This window comes from Callithrix jacchus, chromosome 8, assembly GCF_049354715.1.
Source record: "Callithrix jacchus isolate 240 chromosome 8, calJac240_pri, whole genome shotgun sequence".
Taxonomy (NCBI): Eukaryota; Metazoa; Chordata; class Mammalia; order Primates; family Cebidae; genus Callithrix; species Callithrix jacchus.
Window position 1 is genome coordinate 58,981,676 of NC_133509.1, and position 22,039 is coordinate 59,003,714.

General features: G+C 40.8%; 1 long non-coding RNA gene across 2 annotated transcripts in view; it reads left to right on the forward strand.

The window, feature by feature from the left end:
* The window catches only part of LOC144577376 (uncharacterized), a 47,661-nt gene that overhangs the window by 10,661 nt on the left and 14,961 nt on the right, over positions 1-22,039 (forward strand). The window contains exons 1-2 of one of the 2 annotated variants that reach the window (XR_013521124.1): positions 9,794-9,982; positions 10,175-10,269. This is a non-coding gene — a long non-coding RNA (uncharacterized LOC144577376). Of the gene's footprint in view, positions 1-9,793; positions 9,983-10,174; positions 10,270-22,039 lie in introns of those variants that run through there. The other variant, XR_013521123.1, reaches the window with a different exon arrangement.

Genomic DNA, 22,039 nt, shown 5'->3' on the forward strand with positions numbered 1-22,039 from the left:
AGAAGATCCCCAGTGGAGGAGTCACACGTGTCGCCAGCGTGACTCTTGTGCCCGGCGCAGCGGTTTTGCTGGCACCTCGGCGCGGCAGCTCTTGGAGCAGAGTAAACAGGGCTGGCTCCCCTTCTGACCAAGGTTTGGAGGACACACACGGGTCCCCAGCATGAATCCTGAGGCCGGTGCAGCGTCTGTGACGGCACCTCGGCGCGGCAGCTCTCAGCGCAGAGTAAATGAGACTGGTTCCCCTTCTGACCGAGGTTTGGAGCCCCAGGAAGGCAGAGTCGCCTATTATGGACACAAGGAGGAAGCCAGACAGGAGAATCCTGGGCAGAAAAGAACCATCAGTCTTAACGCCGCCGTTCTGGCCCTGGGAACTAACAACTTGGATGTCCACTCAAGAGACCTAATCTGAAACCTGGTAATTTCAAAGATGACAGGAGGATAAATTACAATGATGGGAAGAAACCAGCATAAAAGGCTGAGAATACTCAAAATCAGAACACCTCTGCCTCTAAAGATGATCACAGTTCCACATCAGCAATGGAACAAGGCTTGATGGAGAACGAGCGCATCCCAATAACAGAATCACGCTTCAGGGAATGGATAATAAGAAACGTCTGTGAGTTAAAAGAACATGTTGTAGCCCAACGTAAAGAAACTAAGAACTTTGAAAAAAGGTTTGATGAAATCCTATTGAGAATAGACAACTTAGAGAGGAATATAAGTGAATTAATGGAACTGAAGAAAACAATACCGGAACTCCAAGAAGTATGCACAGGTTTAAACACTCGAATTGTTCAAGCAGAAGAAAGGATATCAGAGGTCAAAGTCCAACTTAATGAAATAAAACAAGAAGACAAGATTAGAGAAAAAAGGATAAAAAGGAATGAGCAAAGTCTCCAAGAAATGTGGGACTATGTGAAAAGACCAAATTTAAAGCAACAAAGATACAGTGGTAAAAGGATCAATGCAACAAGAGCTAATGATCCTAACACCCAGATACATAGAGACTTAGATTCAATGAGACAGAAAATTAATAAGGATATCAAGGACTCGAACTCAGATCCGGAACAAGTAAACTTAATAAATATTTATAGAGCTCTCCACTTCAAATACACAAAACATACATTCTTGTCAATACCACATCACACCTACTTATAGGTTTAAATGAAACATTGATTGGCCATTATTAATACCCATTTTTTTCAGAATAAAGCAATATTTCCGTTCACCCTCCCTCTTTCTCTTCCTCTTTCTTCCTCTCCTTCACTCATTTTTTGTTTTCTTTCTTTCTCTCAAAAAAAAAAAAAAAGAAAAAAGAAATACCATTTCACCAAGTGATCCCATTACTGGGCATATACCCAAAGGATAATAAATCGATCTATTATAAAGACACAAGCACACATATGTTCATTGTGGCACTGTTTACAATAGCAAAGACATGGAACCAACCCAATTGCCCCTTGATGATAGACTAGATTAAAAAAATGTGTCACATATACACCATGGAATACTATGCAGCCATAAAAAAGGATGAGTTCATGTCCTTTGCAGGGACATGGATGAAGCTGGAAACCATCATTCTCAGCAAACTAACAGAGGAACAGAAAACTAAACATCACATGTTCTCACTCATAAGTAGGAGTTAAACAATGGGAACACATGGACACAGAGAGAGGAGCATCACACACTGGGGTCTGTCATGGGAGTAGGGGGCAAAGGGAGGGATAGCATTAGGAGAAATATTTAATGTAGATGACAGGTTGACGGGTACAGGAAACCACCATGGCACGTGTATATCTATGTAATAAACCTGCATGTTCTACACATGTATCCCAGAACTTAAAGTATAATAATAATAAAATAAAATAACAGAAGTGCTGTGTGGCTAGAGAGAGATCTAGATGCCTGCATGATTAGAAAAACTGTTAAAAATACTCAAAGCATCAGGGATTAAATATTGATGTCAAGAAGGAGAAAAGGAAGGACTAAAAAATGTTGCGTGTTCTAAGGTCAGTTTTAGCCTTGAATCTGGGTGTTTGTGTATATGTGAGCGTGTATAGGATCCATTTTTGCAGAAGGCCAATAAACTTTAAAGAGTGATAAGATAACAAAAAATCCTGTGTTGATTTTGGGGATTGAATATGAGCCAGAAGGAAATATCTGGTGAAGAGAAGAGTTCAGCACTCATGGAGCTAGATGTTCTCTGGGGCTAGGATTAGTGAATAAGTGACTTCGGAAATTGCATACACAGATGTTTCCTGCCTAGATGGTGACCTAATATGAGATGCTGGCTCATTCCTCTGAACCAACCCCAAAGATGTCACATAAACAAGTGGGATGCTTCTAATAACGTGGCATAAAAACCCCACAAAAGGTGAAAAGCTACTGGTGAGGCAGATGGTGATTGGGTCTCAGGGTATGCAATGATGGGGCAGGGATGGGGGCAGTGAGTGTGGAGAGGGGGTAGAGGATCTAGTGCCAAGATTGGAAACAGACTACAGAAAAGAGTTTTCTAGTTATATCTTGAGCATTCTCTCACATTGCTACAAGCAGAAAATTTCTTGCCTGGCAGAAAAACAGCCTTGCTGGCTCAGCAGCAGCTAGAAGCTTCAGGGTAACATCAGGGCAGTGCTGGAGCCCACCTGGGTGGAGAGCAGATAAAACTGGGGCAGGCAGAAGGCCTGATGCCTTCAGAACCCATACTCTTAATCTTTATGTTATGGAATGGGAAGGGCTGGAGAAAGAGGGATCCTCTTTCATATACCCACTATCAGCTAAGGCAGTTGATATTCTCAGGTCCCTCTTTCTCCAGCCCTCCCTACTCCATAGATTAAAAGCATGGGCTCTGAAGCCAGACTGGTTTTAATCATGTCCCCATCATTTACCTCTCTGTGACTTCAGGGAAGTAACTTACTTTCTCTCTATCTCTGTTTCTCATCTCTAAAGTGGACATAATATTACCCACCTTTTACATGGTTTAAAAGATGCAATAAATATAAAAGTACTTAAAACTGAAACTGATACATGCTAAGGGCTCAAGTGGTCTTAGCTACTATTCTGAAAACTAACTGGAGGATGTAGTTTGAGGGATAAAGTAACTTATTTGGGAGTTGGGGAGTATGTAGGAAATGATGCTCAGAGATTTCTTTTTCACCATGCCAGCTCCCTGGGGAGGCATAAGCAAGGACCTAAGCCTTGGACCCTGAGAAAAGACCCTTTCTTCCATATACCCACTATCAGCCAAGACAGTTGATATTCTCTGGGTAATATGAGTCTTAGAGGAAAAGGTGACAATGTATTTGTACCCTCAAAGAAAAGCAACAAAGAGAAACCACAAAGCAAAGACTCAGACTTAATAAATCAGACAGAATCAAATTTAAAATAAGTATAGGAAGTACTGTATATTAGGATAATAGGGTATAAGATCCTATACTAGGGTAAGGGAGAATTCTGGAGACAGGAAGCAGGAACAGTCAGAGAAAAACTGACTGAAGATGCTAGGAATGAAAAATATAATTGTTAACATAAGGAACTGAACAGACCACTTGAGAACAAAACAGAATGCACGTAGTCATGAAATGAACACATAAAATAAAAAACCAGGCCAAGAACCCTCCCACAGAGATTAAAACAGTTAAACTATCCAAGTAAAAGTGAAGAGAGATGAAGAAGAAAAATAGAAGTTAATATTTGTATGTTGGGGATCTCAGAGGGAGAGCGTAAAAGTAAGTGTAGGTGAGAAAATATTTGGAAAAGTCATCAAGATTTTTTTCAGAATTAAAGAATAATGTGTAGCCTTTGCAAAAGTGGCCCCCACAACGTTTCACCTCCCTAGACCCGTGCCCTTTGATAGTCTTCTCTCAAACTGTATTCTAGGCTTAGCCAAGTGACTTGTTTTAGAGAATGAGAAAAGAGTGAAATTGATGCAAGCGGAGATTTGAAAAGTGCGGCGCACTGGGACTTACCATCTTTTGTTGCTTTCTGAAGCTGAGCCGCACTGTGAGTGAGCCCAAGCTAGCCAAATGGATGATGAGAAACATATAGCCCACTAATCTTCATTCTTCTACTCTTTGCTGATTGCCAATTGACGCTAGACGCAGAGCCATTTAACTGACAAGCAGCTGACTGTGAAGAGCCACCAGCAGAACCCAGCCCAAATTGCTAACCCATAGAATCACAAGTTAAGAAAAAAGTTGCTTGTTAAGCCACCAAGTTCTGGCATGTTTATTATACTGCAACAGAAAGCTTAAATAGAATATGTTAATATCGCAGGCTGAAAGGTCTTGTAGAGTGCTAAACAGATAGATTTTTAAAATACACGCACATTTAGAAGAGGAACACAAAGGACAAAGAAAAAATTCTAAAACCTTTTGGGTAGAAAAAAAGCAGATCATCTTCAAAGGAAAAATAATCATATTGACATCAGAAGATTCAATAACCCGGAATATAGCACAACTGATGATTTTTCACGTATTAAAAAGAAACGGAACTTGGAATCTAGAATTTATTTTTTTATTTTTTGGTTAATGGCTGTTGGTTCAAACAAATCAAGATGTTTGGTTAGATATAAAAGTCTGGATTTGTTTGAACTAATCATTTAAAAGTGATGGTGAAATAAAGATATCCTTAGGTATACCAGGCACCAGAAGTTTTAACATATAAAATACTGCCTGAAAATTTATTAAAATAATTACTCCAACAAGAAGAAAAATTAAAACCAAGGGTTATAAATGTAGAATGAGAAAATAAGTTAGCAAATTCAAGTTATAGCTAAATAAATACTGAAAAAAGGAAGAAAGAATGTAGGGAAGAAAGGGAATGTTGGGTATATTCTTATATCCTCTAGGAAGGAATATATATTCATTTGAGAAAATTGAGGAAAGGGTGTCAATTAGTAATTAGTAATTAAGAGCAAAAATCCTGGGTGACAATAACTGGGGAAATGCTGAATGACATGGTAGTTAAGCAGTATAACGCTAGATGAACACTCTGGGCTTAAATCTCGCCTCAGTCATTCTGGCTGCATTGCCTTCAATAACTTATTTAACCTTCTGAGCCTCTGCCTCTCACTTGCTTAAAATGGGCTTCATGAAATGGAACCCATATCACAGGCTTATTTTGAGCATTAAAGGAGTCCAGTTGTAAATCTCTTGGATTCATACTGGCTTACAGTAGACTTTCAATAAATGTTTAATGTTATTATTAATATGGGGAGGAGCTAAAAAAAGGGTGGGAAATGAATAATTAAAATCAATGAACCACATTAATTTAGATAGAAATAAACACTTTAAAGATAATCATGCATATGCTAGGAATGGGAATGATGTAGTAGATGGTCAGGAAAGGCCTCCCTGCAGAAGCGACTTCTCAGCTGCCACGGTAATGATAAGAGGCTCATGATGAAAATTACCAAGGACAGAGCCCCACTCCTTTAAACCATTCCAGGAAGAGAGAAGGTCCTCAGTGAGGAATGGCTTGTGTTTTCCAGGAGGCACACTGCAGACACAGGGCTTGCAGGTGCCAACGTTCCTAAATACATGTATGATGTTGCAGCGAGTCTCCCATCTTCATGGAGCTATGGGAGCGTGAAATATGACCAGGGACCAATTGCTGGAGGCCTTCCGAAATAGCCTGTTCTGCAGAGGAACTTCAGGACTTTTGTATATCTTGGGGAGATGATACAGAGGAGAGAAAACTCAAACAATGACTAAAATTGAATTTCCCATCAATTCAGAGGGATGGAGATCTCAAAGTCAGCTTTGTTAAAAAATATGTGACATTTCTTGCAGATTGTAGTTTGTGTGGTAAGATTCACATTTACTATAAAAGTGGTTCTTTGGCTTGTTTCTTCTATATTCCTTCCTCTTCCTTCAAGCCAACCTTGTAATAGTCATATCTGAAGTTCCTGTAGGAAGGAATACATATTCATTTGATGAAATTGATGAAACGGTGTCAATTACCAAAGCCCCTGTAACTACAGCTGAGCTTTTTAATCACAGCAATGTCCACATGGGGCCCTGCTCAGTTAACATCATGAGGCTCGAGTCAGTATCTCTTTGGAGTGAAAAGCTGTTTCTGAATCCTAACTTTGTGGTCAGATAAGAGAATGTAGGTCTTAGTTCAGTAGGAAAGGTAACTGGCTGAGAATTTCAGACCCTCTTTCATAGCTTCTTGAAGAGACGACAATCACTGCCATCACCACCATTGCTCTGGCCCTACCTGTGACTCAGAACGAGTTCTGATATTTTAACAATGCCCATTGGCACTAAACACTTCCCTTCTGTGTTCCTAGTTTCACTAGTGACTTTAGATCTCTGATCACTCTGACTGTCATGGTGGTATTTTGGAGCCTCACTAGGATAGAATGGCTGTGGTTTTGGGGAGATGCTGATTCACTTTAGTTTCCCACTGGGCTCTCAAAATGTATTATCCTGGAAGAACATTATCCTACTGGCTAATTTCATAAAGATATTGTGGTTCTTAAGGCCTGTGACACTACAAATCTTACTGTGTGGCCTTGGGCAAGTTACTTAACCTCTCTAAGACTCAGTCTCTTTATCTGTAAAGTGGAGGAAGTAATAGGATTGATCCTGAAAGGTTATGATGAGAAGTAAGTGAGATAATACATGTAAAGCACTTAGTAAAGTGACTGGTTCATAATAGCTTATAGTAAGTGCTTAACATATTTTTGCCATACATGGCATTGGTGACAAGAGAGGGGTTTACATCAAATAGGATTCAGTCTGCAAAATAGAAGCCATGATATGCATCCTAGGAATTACAAGTTTTCCTGTAGAGAACTAGGGGCTTATGCAACTGCTGGAGGAGCTGGGGGAGCCAAGAATCAGAGAAACCATTCCTCAAATCTCAGCCTGAAGCTCTGGACTGGGTGCTCCTCATGAGCTCACCAGAAGTCACTAAAATTCCTGGCAGTTTCTGGGGTACCTCCATCAAAGATCTCAGTCTGAGTGATGTTGAGAGTGAAACACATCCAAAGCTCGCTGAGAGAGGCTATAACTGTCATTCTGTCTGTGTCTGGTTGCCCCTGTCATTCCTCAGCTCTCCACCCTGAGTGAGGCCTCAACTCTCCTGCCTGCATGTCCCAGGTGGGTGCCCCTCAGTGGTAGACTCCAACAAAGAACATTACGGTGGTGGTGGGGGGCCGGGGTTTACATCGTTCCCAGCTCCTTGTTTGCATCTTTTTCTCATACCAAAGCATTAACCAGTATTTAAGGAGCAAACTGAACTGGCTAGATTTCCTCATCTATGTTCACTCTGGATAGAGATGCTAAAGAGCAGGGCAAGAGTTCAGAGTCAAAAAGCATCCTGAGTAATTGAGTGAGTAATCAATCCTGGAATAACTGGGTTGTTCTGTAATCTGTATTTTTTTTTTTTCAGAAGGAAGTCTTCATATCACCTGGGGGTATACTTCTTATTAAAATAATGACTACATGAATTTATACAACATCTTTCAGTTTATAAAGAATTTCTGTGATCATTATCTTCATTTATCTACCTATGAGGTAGATATTACTCTAGGGTCACAAGTGTGAAAACCAAGGCTCTGAGATACTCCCAACCTAAATGTAGACCTCCTAAGCCAGCCCTATCATCGTCTTCGTTAGTGTAATAAATACTGAAGTAAATAAATCAAAAAGCAAGTATCTGGAGAGCCTATCCATGCCAAAAGTAAAATAATCCAAACACAACATTTATTTATTTATTCATTTATTGCATTTTAGGTTTTGGGGTACATGTGAAGAACATGCAAGATAGTTGCATAGGTACACACATGGCAGTGTAATTTGCTGCCTTCCGCCCCTTCACCTATATCTGGCATTTCTCCCCATGCTATCTCTCCCCAACTCCCCCCCGTCCCTCCCCTATTACCCCCAACAGACCCCAGTGTGTAGTGCTCCCCTCCCTGTTTCCATGTGTTCTCATTGTTCAACACCTGCCTATGAGTGAGAACATGCGGTATTTCATTTTCTGTTCTTGTGTCAGTTTGCTGAGAATGATGTTCTCCAGGTTCATCCATGTCCCTACAAAGGACACGAACTCATTGTTTTTGATGGCTGCATAATATTCCACAATGTATATGTGCCACATTTTCCCTGTCCAGTCTATCATCAATGGGCATTTGGGTTGGTTCCAGGTCTTTGCTATTGTAAACAGTGCTGCAATGAACATTCGTGTGCATGTGTCCTTATAGTAGAACGATTTATAATCCTTTGGATATATACCCAGTAATGGGATTGCTGGGTCAAATGGAATTTCTATTTCTAGGTCCTTGAGGAAGCGCCACGCTGTCTTCCACAATGGTTGAACTAATTTACACTCCCACCAGCAGTGTAAAAGTGTTCCTATTTCTTCACATCCTTTCCAGCATCTGTTATCTCCAGATTTTTTAATGATCACCGTTCTAACTGGCGTGAGATGGTATCTCAATGTAGTTTTGATTTGCATTTCTCTAATGACCAGTGATGATGAGCATTTTTTCATATGTTTGTTGACCTCATGTATGTCTTCTTTTGTAAAGTGCCTGTTCATATTCTTTGCCCACTTTTGAATGGGCTAAACACAACATTTAAAAGCTATGTTCTTGATGTTAAAAATGTTTCAACTATATAATACAAATCATAAGGGTCTTTTGACAAGTCATAATTAGATAAACAGAACATTAAATTCAGACAGGACCTTTACAACCTAACTTCCTTGGTCCAGAAAGCTAAACCACTTACTGTGACACATGGCTTGATAATAATAGATTTAGAATTGGAGTTTATGTTGCTGAACTCCAAGACCCACTGATGATTATTTGCATGTTGACATGGACTTGGTACATTAAAATGATAGTTTTAGTCTAGAGATTACCTCCAGTTTTTAGTACTGTTCTTTCCCCACTGCCTATATAAATTATGAACATCAGAAGCTTTTGTACTAGACAGTAAGTCTTTGATTAAACTTGGGAGGCCCAAGCACAAAGTTTTGACTGACAATAATGTAATCCAGGGCAAGAAGCAAGACTGAAATGGGTTCTGAGGAAAATAGTTCCGATATGCCTCAAGCATGCCGAAGACAGCTGCACCAATTAAAAGGCAATTAAATGTGTAATAAATGGAAATTCTACAAAATTGTTCCATAAAAAACTCCAAGTGGGAACTGCTGGGGTGTGCTTGCTGAGTGAGAAATGTGTGCCAAGATGAAGGTTACCCACTTTTTAGCTGATGTGCTGCTCTGCAATGCCAGCAAGACATCTTTAAAAGTGACAACTCGGAAACGGTTCTTTTCGGAGTTCCACTTCAGCATGTGAGAAGGATGCTATTTCTGCTGGCTCCATGCGTGGGAGAAAAAGGAATGCAAAGCACACGAATGGGGGTGGGCAAAAGATAGAGTGAAACAGGGAGAGTGACACTGCTTGGCAATCCTGCCGTGGCATGGAGCCTGTGAATCTGAGCATTCCATGACATGAGGGGCATCACAGAAGAGGCCGAATGTGGCAATGATGTTCTGAGCCAGTAAATGAGCCAATGAGCTGTATAGACCACAGCAGCCAATATGCTTTCTTTAGGATAAGGGTCACTTCATCTTTTCTGTCTGATTTCATGCCACTCCATGGTCAGGGAAAAAAGTTGCCAGGGTTGAATCCTGATATAACAAATATTTATCATCCTGTCCTTTATGACAGGCCTCTGGGGAACCAGATAACAGGGTGAATCACAATCATGGTCAATCAGGGAAACAGAATCACTATTTGTCATGAGATAAGGGGTTTCTTACAGGAATTAGACCTGGCTCAATTATGAGAGGAGCTGTGGAGGTGACAGTGCAGGAGGGAAGTGGGAGGATCAAAGTAGTCAAAATCCAGTGTGACTGAGAAGTCAAGCATATCCAGCCTCCAAGATGGGACTTTGCAGACGAGTGTCACAGGAGGCCTCTGTGGGTGGCTGTGCCTCTGCAAGACTGCCGGCAAGCATCTGAGGTAGGTCCCGGGGCTCTCCTTGGTCAGCAGGATGAATAGTCGGAAAGAAGGACTGGAAGCATAGAGGAGGAGGGTGAAGACAAGCTGGAGCCCACTGGCACCTTGGCATTTTTTTGGACACTGCATCTAACGTTGATGACCTTCAGCCAGGAACCACAGCTGCCTCACTTTTGCCGTCTATATTCCATACAGGTACTCTCTGGGCCAACTCTCAACCAGAAACATACAAGAACGGGCATCTTAGGAGGTGACTTAATGGAGTTGACACAGGACAAACTACCCCCAGGGTGAGTAGTGATGACTGGAATGATCTGGGTTGAAGCTGAGATTTCAGATTTGCATGCAAGGTACAGGAAGAAGAGAGGAGGTGGGGACCTAGAGGCAGCTCAAGAATTGAAGAGGCAGAGTATGGGAAACTTGTGTGGTCTAAACAAAGACATTTCAGGGAAAAGCCATGCTCATTTTAAGCACTCAGTGGACTTGGAGGTGGGCATGAGGCTCCTGAATGTTCAAAGAGCTCTCATTTATTAGAACACTCCTTAACCTGGTCTGCATAATCAAGACTAGTCTTGCTCAAAGCACCAGGCAGGAATCCATATACAGAGTTGGCTGGAGTCACCCAATTTCAAGTATTTCTCCATAACAGAAATGTTACCTACCTCATATTTTAGGATGATAGTAAAGGAGCTGCTTGGAAGGACTCAGTTACATTCTAGATGAATTTTGTATAGGCCTCCTGAGGTAGGTAGGTATATGTAAAGACAGATAAATATGCAGTCTACAAATAAAACTACAGTGTGCTCATCAACAATCAGTTTTTCCTAAATCAGGGGTTAATTACTAACTCAGGTTACGTTCTAGATAAATTTTGTACAGGCCTACTGAGATAGGCAGGTAGATATAAAGACTTATAGATTCATAAAATAAACATTCTATAAGTAAAACTACAGTGTTTTATCAACAACCACCATTTCCTAAATCAGGTATTAATTGCTAACTCAGGTTATGATAGTAACTTGAGTGTGGATTATTTACTTGTCCAGAAATGGATAAAGAAAGATTTCTATAGGGGTTTCCTGGATCTTGCAGGTAGTAAATAAGAATGCCGAACCGACATGAAGTTAGGCTTAAAGTTACAGTTTCTTACAGAAAACATTTTACAAAATTTCCAACTAGAATTCATGTCAAGATAGGCCAGCTTTCTTATTTCCCTTTGCTGTTGAGATGATTTTTTTTTTCTATTTTGCCTTTTTCTAGGCATAGGCCTTTGAGGGACCTGAATTTCTGTTGGGCCTTTCATTACTCCATTTTCGTGGCTCAAGGCCTTGACTCCTTCCTTCAGCACTGCTGTTCATTCACACCCAAACCACTTGGTTCCCGAAATGGGATCCTGTCTTGGCTTGCAGCTCCACTTGTAGCAGCCTGTTCATCTCTGATTCCTTGAAATACCCCTACTTTCTTCTGAATCCAACCATGCATTTAAAACTACTTGTTATATTTCTTGTGTTTTGTATCAGAGTTGTTCAGTGGTTTTAGAATTTCAGATTTATGAAAACTGAAGTTGCCAAGATGATCACTAAAATCCCTTCTGGACAACAATGTGCTACACATTGTAGCACTGTCAGACGAGAATTCTAAGTACTGCTTAGAATCCAAGAAAAACATCCCTGGCTAAGAAAGGCTTCCTTGTCTTATCTTCTAGGAGTCTGGGGGTGGAAGAGTATGTCCATCCCATTATCCTACTCTCATTATATTGTCGGAATTATTTTTTTTTTTTTTCAGTTTAAAACTCAGACCATTTACTTTTTTTTTTTTTTAAATTTTTTATTGGATTATAGGTTTTGGGGTACATGAGCAGAGCATGCAAGACAGTTGCGTAGGTACACACATGGCAGTGTGCTTTGCTTTTCTTCTCCCCTTCACCCACATTTGGCATTTCTCCCCAGGCTATCCCTCCCCACCTCCCCCTCCCACTGGCCCTCCCCTTTTCCCCCCAATAGACCCCATTGTTTAGTACTCCCCTTTCTGTGTCCATATGTTCTCATTTTTAATCACCCACCTATAAGTGAGAATATGCGGTGTTTCATTTTCTGTTCTTGTGTCAGTTTGCTGAGGATGATGTTCTCCAGATTCATCCATGTCCCTACAAACGACACGAACTCATCATTTCTGATTGCTGCATAATATTCCATGGTGTATATGTGCCACATTTTCCCAATCCAGTCTATCATCAATGGGCATTTGGGTTGATTCCAGGTCTTTGCTATTGTAAACAGTGCTGCAATGAACATTCGTGTACATGTGTCCTTATAGTAGAATGATTTATAGTCTTTTGGATATATACCCAGTAATGGGATTGCTGGGTCAAATGGAATTTCTATTTCTAAGGCCTTGAGGAATCGCCACACTGTCTTCCACAATGGTTGAACTAATTTACACTCCCACCAACAGTGTAAAAGTGTTCCTTTTTCTCCACATCCTCTCCAGCATCTGTTGTCTCCAGATTTTTTAATGATCGCCATTCTAACTGGCGTGAGATGGTATCTCAATGTGGTTTTGATTTGCATCTCTCTGATGACAAGTGACGATGAGCATTTTTTCATATGATTGTTGGCCTCATATATGTCTTCTTTCGTAAAGTATCTGTTCATATCCTTTGCCCACTTTTGAATGGGCTTGTTTGTTTTTTTCCTGTAAATCTGTTTGAGTTCTTTGTAAATTCTGGATATCAGCCCTTTGTCAGATGGGTAGACTGCGAAAATTTTTTCCCATTCTGTTGGTTGCCGATCCACTCTAGTGACTGTTTCTTTTGCCGTGCAGAAGCTGTGGAGTTTCATTAGGTCCCATTTGTCTATTTTGGCTTTTGTTGCCAATGCTTTTGGTGTTTTGTTCATGAAGTCCTTGCCTACTCCTATGTCCTGGATAGTTTTGCCTAGATTTCCTTCTAGGGCTTTTATGGTGCCAGGTCTTATGTTTAAGTCTTTAATCCATCTGGAGTTAATTTTAGTGTAAGGTGTCAGGAAGGGGTCCAGTTTCTGCTTTCTGCACATGGCTAGCCAGTTTTCCCAACACCATTTGTTAAACATGGAATCCTTTCCCCATTGCTTGTTTTTGTCAGGTTTATCAAAGATTGTATAGTTGTATGTATGTTGTGTTGCCTCCGATGCCTCTGTTCTGTTCTATGGGTCTATATCTCTGTTTTGGTACCAGTACCATGCTGTTTTGATTACTGTAGCCTTGTAGTATAGTTTGAAATCCGGTAGTGTGATGCCCCCCGCTGTGTTCTTTTTGCTTAGAATTGACTTGGCTATGCGGGCTCTCTTTTGGTTCTATATGAAGTTCATGGTGGTTTTTTCCAGTTCTGTGAAGAAAGTCAATGGTAGCTTGATGGGGATAGCATTGATTCTGTAAATTACTTTGGGCAGTATAGCCATTTTCATGATATTAATTCTTCCTAACCATGAACATGGAATGTTTCTCCATCTGTTTGTGTCCTTTCTGATTTCGTTGAGCAGTGGTTTGTAGTTCTCCTTGAAGAGGTCTCTTACGTTCCTTGTGAGTTGTATTCCAAGGTATTTTATTCTTTTTTAGCAATTGCGAATGGCAGTTCGCTCTTGATTTGGCTTTCTTTAAGTCTTTTATTGGTGTAGACGAATGCTTGTGATTTTTGCACATTGATTTTATATCCTGAGACTTTGCTGAAGTTGCTTATCAGTTTCAGGAGTTTTTGGGCTGAGGGAATGGGGTCTTCTAGGTATACTATCATGTCGTCTGCAAATAGAGACAATTTGGCTTCCACCTTTCCTATTTGAATACCCTTTATTTCTTTTTCTTGCCTGATTGCTCTGGCTAGAACTTCCAGTACTATATTGAATAGGAGTGGTGAAAGAGGGCATCCTTGTCTAGTGCTTGTTGGAATTCTTTGAAACAGTGAAAGAAATCTTTTCTTCTCAGACTTTTATATCCTTTATGTTCATGGATGGTGAGAAACCCTAATCATTACCAATCTCTTTAAAGGCAAGGGTGTCTTAGTGTTCAGTTATGATTTTGAAGTTCCAAATTAATGATCTGTTGAATAATGGAGATAAACTACTGGGAATTCCTAGATCCAGCAAACCATCTGCTCTTTTCTCTAGTGCACTGAAGATAACCTGAGCTCACAAGTCAATGTGCCTTTTTAAGATTAAGAACCAGTCAATAGCTGGAATAAAGGAAGAGAAGTGGAAAATAAGTGTTTTTTCTCTTCTAGTTGGAAACATTAAAAGAACAACTTTGATTTGTTCTTCTTTTTCAATTATTTGGGTACTTCTTCAATGAAAGTTATAAGGATTTCCTACCTGAGAGAAAGTATGAGAGTATAGATAAAATTTGTTCATTCAGCATATATTTATTGTGCAGCTTCTATGTTGGTATTAGAAAGGGAAGGCCTTCCAAAGCAGTGAGATCAGGCCCATGATGTGGGCTGCTGAGATTCACAGGTCACCTCAGCAGAAACTAGACAACCTGGCATCTTTTATTAAAGGAAACTGGCAGATAATGGGCTGCTCTGGACTGATATTTGCTAATTGGGGTAGATGTGGCTCACAGGTAAGACCAAGTGCCCCCAGTGAATGCACTCTTGCATATGGACAGCATCAGAGAGTTGGGACAGCTATGCAGAGGTGGGGAGGCAAGACTGATGGGCTCTCCCAGGACAGTAAAAAGACTGTTCAGCTGGAAACCTCAGGTCACATTCAAAAGCACAGGCAGTCACATAATGTGTGAAATAAAAGTAATAATTTTATTCATTCTATGACAGCATAAGGAAATTGAGTCTTCATAAGGATAGAAAATAGACAAATGAGGGATTCAAGATGGCGCAGTAAAAACAACTCAGGATCGCAGCTCTCAGTGAACGCTCAGAGGGTGAGTCAAAGCTGCATTTCCAGAAGGATCTTTGTTGCCCAAAGAACGGGGAAATTCCCAGGTGTAGGAAAGACACGAGATGCAAGCACAGCCATTTCAGCTGTTGCGGCTGCTTCAGCCGGCGCCGCAGCGCAGCAGCACTCCGCAACAATCTGCACAAAACACACTGGCCCAGGTGCCCTGCTAAACCGGCAATCTGAGATTTGGGAGGGCAGATTAGCATATCCATCTGATTAAACGGAACTTGGATAGTGAGCCAGACCAGGAGATTCCTGGGAAGTGGCGTTTGAGCCAGTGCAGTGGCTAGCTGCACGGGAAATCACACAGATCCCGGTGCTCTAACAGTGGGCGACTGAAACACCTGGGAGAGAGCAAACCATTCAACTTAAAAAAAAAAAGGCGTTCTGAGGCAGGGAGGCAGGCAAGCGGGCTTGGTGGGTTTCACCCCCACAGGGACAAAGAAAACGGCAATTTGAAATGCTCCACTTAACCCACATGCCATGTGTGTACCTACGCAACTGTCTTGCATGCTCTGCTCATGTACCCCAAAACCTATAATCCAATAAAAAATTAAAAAATTAACAAACAAACAAACAAACAAAAGAACCAGAAAAAAAAAAAAAAAGAAATGCTCCAGGTGGAGAGTTTCACTGCGGGCACAGCTGAACCCAGGACGGTGCAGCTCGGTGGGGGAGGGGCGTTCACCATTACCGAGGCAATCCACCCCTACGGAGGTACACTCCCATTGCTGACACAGCCTGCTGTTGCCGAGGCAACCCGCCATAACAGAGAGACTCCGATGCAGGGCGGAGCCAGTGGCAGCAGGGCGGAGCCTGTGGCAGAGCCCACAGCTGCAGGGCAGAGCCTGCAGCAACAGGGTGGACACCACATCAGCGGGGCGGAGGCTTGGCAGGCAAATAGTAAATAGACTGCCTCCTAGCTGGGCAGGATAGTGCAACGGACACTCATAAAGAAAGCCCCAACCCCCCGAGCCAGAGCATCTGAGGAAAAAATGGGGTTTTAAGAGTTCTGCTGCAGCAGACTTAAACACACCTGCCTAACAGCCCTGAATGAACAATGGAGCTCACAGCTCAGCACTTGAGCCCCTATAAAGTACAGACCGTCTCCTCAAGCAGCTCCCTGACCCCTGTATATCCAGAGTCACCTCAAAAAGGACTGACCAGACTGACATTAGGTGGGCGTCATTCTGGGACAAAGATAGCAGAATAAGAAACTGGTAGCATCCCTCACCGTTCTGCAGCTGCTACAGGTGTACCCCAGACAAGCAGGGCCTGGAGTGGACCTCAGCAGTTGTACAGCAGAGGGGCTAGACTGGTAGAAGGAAAACCAAGTAACAGAAATACCTCATAATCAACAATCTGGGCATCCACTCAGAGACCTAATCGAAAAGTCAGCAACTACTCAGACGACAGGTGGATAAATCCACATAGATGGGAAGAAACCAGCACAGAAAGGAGGAAAACACCTGAAACCAGAACAGCTCACCTCCTACAAAGGAACAAAACTCCTCACCAGCAAGGGAACAAAGCTGGACAAAGAATGACTGTGACGAAATGATGGAATCAAACTTCAGAAGGTGGGTAATGAGAAACTTCTGTGAGCTAAAATAACATGTTCTAAATCAATGCAAAGAAACTAAGAACCTTGAAAAAAGATTTGAAAAAAGATTCAAGAAAATGATAATAAGAATGGATAACTTAGAGAGAAATATGAATGAATTGAAAGAACTGAAAAACACAACACGAGAACGTCGCGAAGCATGCACAAGTTTCAACAGCCGAATAGATCAAGCAGAAGAAAGAATATCAGAAGTCGAAGATCAACTCAATGAAATAAAATGAGAAACCAAGATCAGAGAAAAAAACCCAAAAAGGAATGAACAAAATCTCCAAGAAATGTGGGACTATGTGAAGAGACCTAAACTACGTTTGACAGGTGTACCATAAAGGGACAAAGAGAACAAATTCAAGCTGGCAAATACTCTTCAGGATATTATCCAGGAAAATTTCCCCACCTAGCAAGCAGGCCAACAATCAAATCCAGGAAATACAGAGAACACCACAAAGATACTTCGCAAGAAGAGCAACCCCAAGGCACATAATCGTCAGATTCAACAAGGTTGAAATGAAGGAGAAAATACTAAGGGCAGCCAGAGAGAAAGGTCGGGTCACCCACAAAGGGAAGCCCATCAGGCTCACAGCAGATCTCTCGGCAGAAACTCTACAAGCAAGAAGAGAGTGGGGGCCAATATTCAACATCCTTAAAGAAAAGAACTTTCAACCCAGAATTTCATATCCAGCCAAACTGAGCTTCATAAGTGAAGGAAAAATAAAATCCTTTGCGAACAAGCAAGTACTCAGAGGTTTTGTCACCACCAGGCCTGCTTTACAAGAGCTCCTGAAAGAGGCACCACAAATAGAAAGGAACAACCAGTACCAGCCATTCCAAAAACACACTAAATGCTAAAGAGCATCAACATAATGAAGAATCTGCATCAACTAACGGGCAAAACAGCCAGCTAGCATCAAAATGGCAGTATCAAATTCACACATAACAATATTAACCCTAAATGTAAATGGGCTAAATGCACCAATCAAAAGACACAGACTGGCAAATTGGATAAAAATTCAAAACCCATCAGTTAGCTGTATCCAGGAAACTGATCTCACATGCAAGGATACACAAAGACTCTAAATAAAGGGATGGAGGAAGATTTACCAAGCAAATGGAGAGCAAAAAAAAGCAGGAGTTGCAATTCTCATCTCTGATAAAATAGACTTTAAAGCAACAAAGATCAAAAGAGACAAAAAGGCCATTACATAATGAAAAAAGGATCGATACAACAAGAAGAGCTAGCGATCCTAAACATGTATAAACCCAATACAGGAGCACCCAGATATATAAGGCAAGTTCTTAATGACTTACAAAGAGACTTAGACTCCCACACAATAATAGTGGGAGACTTTAACATTCCACTGTCAATATTAGACAGATCAACTAGACAGAAAATTAACAAGGATATCCAGGGTTTGAACTCAGACCTGGGACAAGCAAACATGATAGACATTCACAGAACCCTCCACCCCAAATCCACAGAATATACATTCTTCTTAGCACCACATCAAAGCTACTCTAAAATTGACCACATAATTGGAAGTAAATCACTCCTCAGCAAATGCAAAACAATGGAAATCATAACAAACAGCCTCTCAGACCATAGTGCAATCAAGTTAGAACTCAGAATTCAGAAACGAACCCAGAACCGCACAGCTTCATGGAAACTGAACAACTGGCTTTTGAGTGTTGACTGGATAAACAATGAAATGAAGGCAGAAATAAAGAAGTTCTTCGAAACCAACGAGAACAAAGACACAACATACCAGAATCTTTGGGACACATTTAAAGCAGTCTCTAGAGGAAAATATGTAGCAATAAGTGCCCATATGAGAAGAGTGGAGAAATGTAAAATTGACACCCTATCATCAATACTGAAAGAGCTAGAGGAGCAAGATCAAAAAAACTCAAAAGCTAGCAGAAGACAAGAAATAACTAAGATCAGAGCTGAACTGAAGGAGATAGAGACACGAAAAACCCTTCAAAAACTCAATAAATCCAAGAGCTGGTTTTTTGAAAAGATCAACAAAATAGACAGACCACTAGCCAGACTGATAAAAAAGAAAAGAGAGAACAACCAAATAGATGCAATAAAAAATGATAAAGGGGAAATCACCACAGACTCCACAGAAATTCAAACCATCATCAGAGAATATTACAAACAACTCTATGCACATAAACTAGTAAACCTGGAAGAAATAGATAAATTCCTGGACACCTGTGTCCTCCCAAGCCTAAACCAGGAGAAAGCCGAAACTATGAATAGACCAATAACAAGGTCTGAAGTCGAGGCAGCAATTAAGAGCCTACCACACAAAAAAGGTCCAGGTCCAGATGGGTTCACAGCCGAATTCTACCAGACACACAAAGAGGAGCCATTCCTTCTGAAACTATTCCAAATAATCCAAAAAGAGGGAATCCTTCCCAAATCATTTTATGAGACCAACATCATCCTGATACCAAAACCTGGCAGAGACCCAACAAGAAAAGAAAACTTCAGGCCAATATTCATGATGAATATAGATGCAAAAATCTTCAATAAAATACTGGCAAACCGATTGCAACAGCACATCAAAAAACTTATCCATCATGATCAAGTAGGATTCATCCCGGGAATGCAAGGCTGGTTCAACATATGCAAGTCTATAAACGTAATTCACCACATAAACAGAACCAAAACAAAAACCACATGATTATCTCAATTGATGCAGAGAAGGCATTCGACAAAATTCAACATCGCTTTATGCTAAAAAACTCTCAATAAACTCAGTATCGGTGGAACGTATCTCAAAGTAATAAAAGCTATTTACGACAAACCAACAGCCAATATCATACTGAATCGGCAAAAACTGGAAGCATTCCCTTTGAAATCTGGCACTAGACAAGGATGCCCTCTTTCACCACTCCTATTCAATATAGTACTGGAAGTTCTAGCCAGAGCAATCAGGCAAGAAAAAGAAATAAAGGGTATTCAAATAGGAAAGGTGGAAGCCAAATTGTCACTATTTGCAGACGACATGACAGTATACCTAGAAGACCCCATCGCCTCAGCCCAAAAACTCCTGAAACTGATAAGCAACTTCAGCAAAGTCTCAGGATATAAAATCAATGTGCAAAAATTACAAGCATTCGTATACACCAATAACAGGCTTAAAGAGAGTCAAATAAAGAATGAACTGCCATTCACAATTGCTACAAAAACAATAAAATACCTAGGAATACAACTCACAAGGAACGTAAGGGACCTCTTCAAGGAAAACCACAAAACACTGCTCAATGAAATAAGAGAGTACACAAACAGATGGAGAAGCATTCCATGTTCATGGTTAGGAAGAATTAATATCGTGAAAATAGCTATACTGCCCAAAGTAATTTACAGAATCAACACTATCCCCATCAAGCTACCATTGACTTTCTTCACAGAACTGGAAAAAACCACCATGAACTTCATATGGAACCAAAAGAGAGCCCGCATAGCCAAGTCAATTCTAAGCAAAAAGAACACAGCGGGGGGCATCACACTACCGGATTTCAAACTATACTACAAGGCTACAGTAATCAAAACAGCATGGTACTGGTACCAAAACAGAGATATAGACCCATAGAACAGAACAGAGGCATCGGAGGCAACACAACATATCTACAACCATACAATCTTTGATAAACCTGACAAAAACAAGCAATGGGGAAAGAATTCCCTGTTTAATAAATGGTGTTGGGAAAACTGGCTAGCCATGTGCAGAAAGCAGAAACTTGACCCCCTTCCTGACACCTTACACCAAAATTAACTCCAGATGGATTAAAGACTTAAACATAAGACCTGACACCATAAAAACCCTAGAAGAAAATCTAGGCAAAACCATTCAGGACATAGGAGTAGGCAAGGACTTCATGACCAAAACACCAAAAGCATTGGCAACAAAAGCCAAAATAGATAAATGGCACCTAATGAAACTCCACAGCTTCTGCACGGCAAAAGAAACAGTCACTAGAGTGAATAGGCAACCAACAGAATGGGAAAAAGTTTTTGCAGTTTACCCATCTGACAAAGGGCTGACATCCAGAATTTACAAAAAACTCAAACAGATTTACAGGAAAAAAACAAACAAGCCCATTTACAAATGGGCAAAGGATATGAACAGACACTATACAAAAGAAGACATACATGAGGCCAACAAACATATGAAAAAATGCTCATCATCACTGGTCATTAGAGAGATGCAAATCAAAACCACATTGAGATACCATCTCACGCCAGTTAGAATGGTGATCATTAAAAAATCTGGAGACAACAGATGCTGGAGAGGATGTGGAGAAATAGGAACACTTTTACACTGTTGGTGGGAGTGTAAACTAGTTCAGCCATTGTGGAAGACAGTGTGGCGATTCCTCAAGGCCTTAGAAATAGAAATTCCATTTGACCCAGCAATCCCATTACTGGGTATATATCCAAAAGACTATAAATCGTTCTACTATAAGGACACATGTACACGAATGTTCATTGCAGCACTGTTTACAATAGCAAAGACCTGGAACCAAGTCAAATGCTCATTGATGATAGACTGGATTGGGAAAATGTGGCACATATACACCATGGAATATTATGCAGCAATCAAAAATGATGAGTTTGTGTCGTTTGTAGGTACATGGATGAATCTGGAGAACATAATTCTCAGCAAACTGACACAAGAACAGAAAATGTAATACTGCATATCCTCACTCATAGGTGGGTGATGAAAAATGAGAACACATGGACACAGGGAAGGGAGTACCAAATACTGGGGTCTATTAGTGGGAAGAGGGGAGGGACAGTGGGGGCAGGGGGGAACTGGGGAGGGATAGCCTGGGGAGAAATGCCAAATGTGAGTGAAGGGGAGGAAGGCAGCAAAACACACTGCCATGTGTGTACTTATGCAAATGTCTTGCATGTTTTGCACATGCACCCCAAAACCTAAAATGCAATTAAAAAAAAAGAAAAGAGAGAAAAAAAGAAAATAGACAAACGACATAAATACAAAGAGGATAGAAAAGAAATACAAAGAAAGAGGAATCTTGCTCTTTCAAGTTATATCGCTCATTTTTCTCTACCATTTTACTTTCCAAGATGTTTGATTGGTGGGTTAGCATAGACTTCTCAGTTCTCCCACACTCTGACACTAGTTCATGTCTCCCTCCTATCCCAATGCCACCATCCATTATCCTTTTTAGCTCCATTGTCTTTGCTTCCATATGTGCTCAAACAATGGTAGGTATTGTCACAAAATTCTTGAGAGTACAGCCCTTTCATATTGAAGCTTTCTAGAACACTATGTTTCTTCTCCTAAGAAAGGAGTACTTGTGAGGGAAGACAATACCAGATTAAGCAAAGTGGCTAGGGTATGATCTTCATAAGGACAGAAACATATTATTTTGTTCATTGCTGTATTCCAAGGACTGTATTTTCTAGAGCCTGGAAGTAATAGCTGTTTGATAAATATTTGCTACATAAATAAATAAGTGAGTGAATGAGTGACGAAA